The sequence below is a fragment of the Dasypus novemcinctus genome, chromosome 6 (genome assembly GCF_030445035.2).
Source record: "Dasypus novemcinctus isolate mDasNov1 chromosome 6, mDasNov1.1.hap2, whole genome shotgun sequence".
In the NCBI taxonomy this organism is placed as follows: Eukaryota; Metazoa; Chordata; class Mammalia; order Cingulata; family Dasypodidae; genus Dasypus; species Dasypus novemcinctus.
The window spans coordinates 108,305,299-108,312,215 of NC_080678.1; the positions used below are offsets into that span (position 1 = coordinate 108,305,299).

At 43.6% G+C, this 6,917-nt stretch overlaps 1 long non-coding RNA gene across 1 annotated transcript; it reads left to right on the plus strand.

Annotated features, from left to right (window-relative positions):
• The first annotated feature begins 2,667 nt into the window (after positions 1 to 2,667).
• LOC139439124 (uncharacterized) lies at positions 2,668 to 4,584 on the plus strand. The gene is made up of 2 exons (XR_011648958.1): positions 2,668 to 4,037; positions 4,168 to 4,584. It is a non-coding gene; the product is annotated as an uncharacterized lncRNA (long non-coding RNA).
• Positions 4,585 to 6,917: the final 2,333 nt, after the last annotated feature.

Consider the following 6,917-nt stretch of genomic DNA (forward strand, 5'->3'; position numbering starts at 1 on the left):
AAGTCTTAGAGCTTGTCCAAAAGATGTTTGCTCTTTAGTTAGTTTTTTTTTTTGAATAAAAAAATTTACAAGCTTTAGATTACATAAATGTTATATCTAAAATATAGGGGATTTCATATATTCCAACCCCTCCCCTCCCACACTTTCCCACATTAACAATACCTTTTATTAGTGAGGTACCCTTGTTATAATTGATAAATACATATTGAAGCACTGCTACTAACCATGGTTTACTATAATGTAAACCATTATAATTTACACTTTGCACAATTTTATAGGTTTTGACAAAATATATATGGCTTTTATCTGTCATTGCAATGTCATACAGGACAATTCTGATGCCCCAAAAAAGCCTCATGTTACAACTATTCTTCCCTCTCCCTCCTCTCAGAACCTCTGGTGGCCACTGCCTTTATATCAATGTTACAAGTTCTTCCATTGCTAGAATAATAATGTCTGCTTTAGTCCATAGTTGCATTCCCCCTTATGTTTGTTCATTCCTCAATCTTGAGGATTTAGGAGTGGTGATGCCCACTCTGTTACTGATTGAGAGGGGCTTAGATCCCACAGAGCAGATGGATGGAACTCTCTTGCTTGCAGTTGTAAATGCTCTCTGTTTTTGGGAATGGGCATTGTCCATTATCATTCTTTTGTTAGTTGTCCTGGGTGAGCCCAATGAACCGGAGAGTAGGTGTTTCAACTCCACTGAGATTCAGGGATCAACTGGCATATGAACAACTGTAGATTTAAGTCTCTGGGACACATATTTAATGAGCATATTGCTAGTTATATGTTCAAATAAAGGGGGCAGAAGAGCCATGTGTAGGGAATTTATAAAGGAGTCTAATTGTGTTACATTGGGGAGCATATATTTCAAAGTAAGGCCCAATGACAAGGTGCCAAATTCTTGAGATTGTCTGCCCTGCCTATAGTGTCTAGATGTCTGTAGAGCCTCAGGAGCTCCACCATTTGTGGCACCATTTACTGTGGCAGTCAATGAGATCCTGCTGAGACATGCATGAACATAACCTCTAAAAGGACCTTCTGGCTCACTTTGACATCTCTTAGCCACAAAAACTCATTTGTACTTAATATGTCCCCCTTTTGGTCAAGGTCTTTTTCCAAATGCATGGAAATGCATCCAAATCACGCTTGCACATACATTGCATGATCAAGAAAGGGGCAGATAACTCCACCCCTGGGTGGGAATTTACTATGTTAATTAAGTAAGTTGAAGTGAGGACAGCAAGGGGCACTTGGTAATAATCCCTTGGTACCAGGATGGCTCATCCCTGGGAGTTATGTCCCATGAAGGGGGTAAGGTAGTTCATTTATATGCTGAGTTTGGCTTAGATAGAGGCCAAGTTTGAGCAACAAGGAGGCTTTCAAGAGGTGACTCTTAGACAATATATAATACTAGGCTAAGACTAGAATGGATGAAACATAGGGCATTTTTACAGCATTGGAATTTTTATGCATGATCTTGCAATGACAGATACAGGCCCTTTAAAACTTTGTCAAAATCTGTAAAAGTGTATGGTACAAAATGTAAACCATAATGTAAACCATTGACCATGGTTAGTAGCAATGCTTGAATAATTGTACAATTGTAACAAATGTACCATACACATGTAAAATGTTATTAATAGGAGAGAATGGGGAGGGTGAGGGGGCTGGGTATATGGGAATCCCCTATATTTTCTTTGTGACTTTTATGTAATCTAAAGCTTCTTTGAAGATAAAGAAAAAAAACAGGACCCTGGGGTAACATACAGAAGAAACGAACACTGTACATAAAAGATTACAGGTCTTACAGTGATGAAAGACTCAATGAAATTTGTTTAAAATCATATTTTTTTATTTTGTTATTTTTTATTATTTTGTTTTCTTATTATTTTTATATATTTATTTTTGGCTTTGTTTTGGCAGATATTTTGGATTGTAGAAGGGTTACAACTGTGGCAGGGGAGGATCACTGGTGTGGGGTGTTGGTGATGGGGGATCTGTGGGGAGGGGTGCACCCTGGACTTACCTCTAAGGCATATGAATATAGTCAAGGGGCCATGGGACTTTGTCCTGGTGGGAGGAGACCCACACCATGAAGGAAAGAATATTGAATTCCCACCTGGGGAGTCCTGCTACATCTCTAGTGGAGCAGCAAGGATCCCCAGAGGACAGGGGCGGTGCCCACGGAAGGAAGAGGCAACATTGGCCAGGCCCTGGACATTGATGATTGTCCTTAGGAACCTTGTTCTTGTATTTTCTTTTTATTTGAAAGTGGGATTTCTAAGAAGATACCAGGGTCCTATCGTTAGGCCTCAAAGCAGGGCCTTTATGGATAACCAGAGATGGCATGGAGAAAACTTCAACACAAGAATTAGGTAAACTCATTAATTGTGTCTGCAGAGGTAAGGAGCCACGGCCAATCTAAAGTGACTCAGACCCGACTCCCTGTGCTGCAGTTTCACTCTTGATTAAATACCCAAGTTACTACTAAGCATTTGCTTTGATTATGCATTAGTCATATGGATGAATACCCGTAGCTGGTTATATAATTGTACAATTAGTATATTCAGGAAATCACGCTTGCACATATATTGCATGATCAAGAAAGGGGCGGATAACTCCACCCCTGGGTGGGAATTTTACTACGTTAATTAGGCAAGTTGAAGTGAGGACAGCAAGGGGCTGCTTCTGCACAAGTCCAGACAACTGGTTGAAGCTGTTTTTCATACTTCATTGCTTCAACAGCATATTCTTGACCACCAAAAGTGGAATTTGGCACAAAGAGAGCTTTGCATTTCAGTACCTTCTGATTTACATACAATTCTTTTCTTTGTATCCTAGCAACAGGGAGAGAAACAAGTTACTTTCAGATATTCGGTCCTCCTACATCCATCACTATGGGATCTGACCTGCCAGTGGAAGTGTCCTGGGGAGAGGCTTACTGAGTAGAGGAGGTTCCAGAAGATGAGGCCCCGGCTCCCATCACTTTGCAGAGGGCCCCTCGGCACAGCGGCTTCCCACACCTGTTCTCAGGGCGAATCCACGTGAGCCACAGGGCCTGGGAGAAGGGCAGGCTAGAAGCCAGGCGCCCGGCTTGCTCTGGTGCCCGCGGCCCGCCCCTGCTCCGGGCTCCACTGCAGGACTCAGGACGCTCGCCCCTCGCCCAGCCTCGTCATTGCCTGCAGTGGAGCAGAGAGGGCAACGCAGCCGACCGGTCCTGTGCTTCGTCCACAAATCCGGCTTCAGCTGTGGGTGCCCGCTGGACTCTTCTCCGGCTGCCTGGCGGGGCTCCTGGCCACCAGGACACCCTGAGCCAAGGTCGCTTTCTCTGGCTGGGTCCCTTGAGCAGCGGGCTGAGCCCGGGAAGGAGCTGGGGCGCGCCGCGCTCACCGAGGTCCGAGGAGAAAGCTCGACTGCACGTCAGGGACCACAGCCGCCGACAAGCCAAGGCAGGCGCGCCCCCAGGCTCTGGTCTGGCCCTGGCCGACGCCCTAAAGCCTGCAACCGCGGAGGCCCAGGGGGATCCCGGGGGCCCCACGGTCCTCATGTCCGCGCAGCAGCCGCGCCTCAGGACGGCGGGCGGGACGGGCCGCCGAGGGTCTCGAACCGTCTTCTCACGCCCTTCTGCCCAGAAGCTTCAGTGAGGAGCCTCCCAAGCGCATTCGCTCCTAGGGCAGCTGCGGGGCCGAGGGGGCAGATCCCACAGCTGTCTGGGGATCCTTGGTGGCCCCCGCTGCACCCACAACCCCCTGGGGCAGGTGAGGGCCAGGTGCAGTTTCAGGTCCCCTTAAGTACTTTGTCTTGCTTGTTTTTGCCCGGACTCCACTGTTAGGTTCTGAGAACGCAAAGCTCCAAGGCTGCAGCAGTTTGGCCTTTCGGGAAGGAGGCGCCTCTCGCCAGTCGCCGCGCGCAGCCGCCCCGGACCGGGCTCGGGTCGCTCCCCAGGCCCCCAGGGCGCCCTGGCGGGCTCCTTCCTTCCCGCACGCGCAATCCGAGGCTGGGTCCTCCGCAGCGCCCAGGGTCTCCAGCAGGTGTGTTTCTACCCTGGAGCCGAGCCAGGTCCTTCTCTGCAGGTGCGGCGGAATGAGGCGCGATGGCGTGCCGGCTCTGCGTGCGCCCGACGCGCATTTTCCCTGCTTTGTGGTTTGCGGGTCTATTTAGGTCCTTGCTCTTGAAGACCTAATCCTACAGCACGCGATGACTCCAGCTGCAAAGTGCCTCCCACATCTGCAAGTCCTTGGGCTCTGCCTGGAGTTTCTTACCTTGGCAAGTGCCGGCTACCCCCGCCCCTGGAGGTAGGCGGTGACCAATTATTTGAAAGGCAAATAATTCACTTTTTTGTCCATTACAAATTAGTTAAATAAGAATTTATGTAAAAACACTTTACTTTCTAAAGATTTGATAACATCTTTTTTTTTTACTTTTAAATGTTATTTTACCAAATCTGCTCTAATTCTACATTAAGTTTTCCCCTCTTACTTGGCAATACTCTATCTTTTTAATTTCTCAAATGAAACTGTTAATACTGAATATTAATAGCTCCCTTTTATTATTCTCATTAAAAACCAATGAATATAACTCTGAATTAATCTGGCTGTTTAATTTCTAGATAAATTAACTCAGTTTCAAGAGTTTTGCATTAGGCTTATAACACTCATGAGGAACTCAGATTGGAATATTGTCTAAAATCCAATTTTCCTGCAGAAAATTAAAGCTCATATCGTACAAGGAAAAACTCCAGATGTAGATGCAATTATCAGCACCCTCATTATTAGCTACACATATGTAGAGAAATCTATTATGAGCAAAGTTCTTTTGGGGAAACAAAAATTCCAAGTTGCTTTTCTCTGGAATTTGTTTGCAACAGTAAACCACAGATCCATGAAAACAAAAGGTTCAATAGCACAGTCATCAGTAAAAGGTTTGAGCTGAGAAATGAGTTGCTTTTGTTTCTTTTTAAATCTTTAAACCCTGTACCTGACTAAAGAACTTGGGATTTTGTCATGTTTAATTTAGAGCTTGGGGATTGGTTATCATTGCTTTGGCCAAATGGCAAAGTTGGATTTATCAGAAACGTTCTCTCTTAATTATCTTTAACATAATCAATGTAGAAAACAATAAACAAAAAACAATTAAAATAAGACAGTTATTCTGTGAACAGTAAACACTGGATTTATTAGATTAGCAGATTGCAATGACATTTTTAAGTTAGCTTTCAATTCACAGTTTAATTTCTAAATGGGGCATAAGAATTATGTACAAGGGAGTGGATGTAGCTCAAGTGGTTGAGCACCTACTTCCCATGGATGAGATCCTGGGTTCAATCTCTGGTACCCCCTAAAAACAAACAAACAAATGAAGCAACCAACTCTCACTGGTGAGCAGATGTAGCTCAGTGGTTGAGCTCCTGTACAAGGTCCTGGGTTCAATCCCTGGTACCTCAAAAAAAAAAAAAAAAAAAAAAAAAGGAATATGTCCAATAACATTATCACAAACATAAACTGTTATTTTGTTTTTTTACATATTGAAGATTCTTACAGTTTTCAGATCACTGAGGATCATATTGGTTTTCTGAGTGCATCCCACCTCACATGATTCTCTAATGTTACCAGCTAATGCTACTCTGCCACCATGTCCATCAGTTTACTCATCTTTTGTAATAGTGGATAGTTTTCATTGAATGTCACATAGATCTGGGTGCATTCACAGGCATTTAACCCCAACTCTATGTGGGTGCCCAGCTGCCAAGCCTCATTCAAATGCCCCCCCACAGGCATTCCCACTTCACTTTTCCCACCAGCCCCTCTTTGCTGCTGGCAGGTCCGCCTTGCCGTCCTTATGCTTTAGGTGCATTTTAACTCTTCTCTTCTCAGGGAGATGTTCTTTGCCCTGAACATGGCCCTCCCCACAGCACTTGACATCTGGACCATCTCCTTTCCAGTGTTTAAAATTTAGTAGTTATTTAGTAGTTTACAAGTTATGCAATCAATTTTAATTGACAAGTGGCCACAACTGATTTTCACATTTTGAATTTAATTGAATCTACTCCTTTTTAAATTGGGAAGTTGTGATTTAAGAGTAGTAATAATAATAAAATACCTTTCCCATCATCACTGGGACAGGTTCATAGCTAGCCAGCCCCTCCCTTACTAAGACACCATGTGGCCTTGAATTTATATATTCTCTTTCTCACTTTCAGCATTCTGAAGTAATTTTGGGGAGGTGAGATGATTTGTCCATCAACCCAAAACTTTTCCATGGATGTAATAGTGAATTGAAACCTTCCAAATCTTTTTTTTTTTCATTTTCTACTTATCTCTCTTGCAGCATGTACATATAAAGCTAAGAAAGTTAAATAAAATGGGGGAAATAATCAGATTGTTCCACCAATTTTGCAACCACAGAGGTAATTTATACTCTAAAGAATAAAGAAGTCAGTATAATAGTGTGCATTTTTAAAGGATACAAAAGTAAACTTACAAAGCTTGAGCAAAAATTATGACCATTTTTAAGCTATATATTGTGCTTGGGCCAGAATGAGGAGAAACTTTAGAAGTGGGAAGCTCACTCTAAGCAGATGCATGCTCATGGAGAGACATCTCCAAAATCGACACATTCCACAGAAATGGGCTTGCTTTTCCTCTAGAGATCCTTTTTCTGTTAGCTGACTTTGCAGTGTAGGAGAATGTGTGTGTGCATCATGCATTTCATTTTCATGCTTTTATCAGGAGCACTATCATAAATGACCAGTTTTCCACATTCAAGATATGCTGTGGGAAGGCTTGATGCAGATGCAACACGGAACATCAAAATGCACAGCTAATCACCAATCTCATGTGAGGTCTTTTTTCCACTCTATTGCCAGCAGGTTTATATACCAGTTTTATATAACCTTCTTTTATACCCTCTGA